A 1,729-nucleotide genomic window follows, 5' to 3' on the forward strand; every position below is an offset into this window, starting at 1 on the left:
ACTACAGAAACACATATTTTCTGCAGTTAAGTAAGCTTGTTTGTGTTTTAATGAAAAATATGATGGTTTTATGTGTGTACAGCTGTTCAAAGCTGTGTTTGCTAGTCGTGTACTGGGTAGCGTTTTTGAGTTCTGCTCAAGATTGTCACCACTGAAACAGTCACTACTGAAACATTTCGTAAATATGATGTTCAATCATTAATTTCAATAAAATAAACATAATTAGGGTACAGGGTCACTCAAAGCCAAGGATTTTAGTTTAAAGGTCAAGTCAGTTAAAAGTCTGAAATGTGATTTAAACCAGTTCAGTAAAATGATTCACACACACTAAAGGCTTGACCAGGCCACTGTGTAGCAGTGCTCTCTTTAAAGAAAACCTGAAATCAGCGCTGACCTTTTGTACCTTCTTACTTCCTGTCAGTGCTCGTATTAAACACGATTCATCATATAAAACTACTTAAGAGACAAAATTCTTGTTTTCCCTTAATCTTTATTCAAGGTAGTTACTTTTGCCCCGCTATAAAAGGTCATCTGATTTTTGATGACATCATTGTGCGCCAGCTCACCAGCCCACCAATCATGGAGAGAAAACACTCAGCTACCTCAAAGACCCTTCCCAATACAGTGTTTCACTCCAAAATGTGTCATGTCTGGAAGATGCACCACTATTTGCTATTCACGCATACTTTGAAGGGGAATTTCACCGATTTTCCAAAATTGTTCAAACAAAACAAGGTAAACAAAGTAACTCAGAGTGGTTTGACATGATCACGATATCTACAACACAAATATAGTAAAACAATAGTAAACCTGAAAAAAGAAAAAAAAAAAAAAAACAAAAAACTTTTCTTTGGGGACTATTTTGTCTTACAACACCCTGCATGTACCCCTCCACCATGACTGTATATAAAATATGTTCTAGTCAATGTACGTAACATATTCCTAACTTTTTCATCTAATCATTTTCTGTAAGGGGGCTTTTAGAGGTGGACGCCTGGTTCCTATCACCACCACTGTTCACAATTCTGACTCGGTTAGTTTCTCTGGAACAGAGCGTTTCACACCAAACTGCTCTGAATGACTTTGTTTACATCTTATTGATTTAATTATGCAAAAAGATTGAGAAATTTGTGAAATTCCCCTTTAAAAGTGCACCTATAATACCTCAATAATAGGGGATGGTCTAATTTAACGCATATATTTCTTTGGAATCTCACATTACTGTTATTTTATACCTTCTCATTAAACACATAAGTATTAATGTAAAATGAACAAATCTATATGTAAACCAGTTTTAATTGAGATCGATTTAGTGCAAAGAAGGGGAGGTTATGTACTGTAGCCATTAGTCTTGGGTGCAGGGCTTTGAGAGCCATTATCAGCTCATTAGAAATCCCACACCACACCATCCACGACTGCACTGATGAGCTCTATTTTGCTGTAACAGCACAGGACTGAGAGAAATACGACTGCATAAAAAGTCATAACCCCCCCCCCACAAAAAGGTATGAACAGCACAGGCCTCATTTAATTTGTACCGATATGTTCAACGTACAGTGTATTGAAAACCTAAGGTTTAAATCTGAAATCTTCATAAAAGATAGATAAAGGGAGAGCAGGGCGAGGCAACACCTTATATGAAAAACAAGCACAATGTCGCCCTCTAGCGTGGAAAAGAGTGCTGCATTAAACACACAGAAGACTTAACTCAGAATAAATACACATCAAA

This window comes from Colossoma macropomum, unplaced genomic scaffold, assembly GCF_904425465.1.
Source record: "Colossoma macropomum unplaced genomic scaffold, Colossoma_macropomum, whole genome shotgun sequence".
Classification (NCBI taxonomy): domain Eukaryota; kingdom Metazoa; phylum Chordata; class Actinopteri; order Characiformes; family Serrasalmidae; genus Colossoma; species Colossoma macropomum.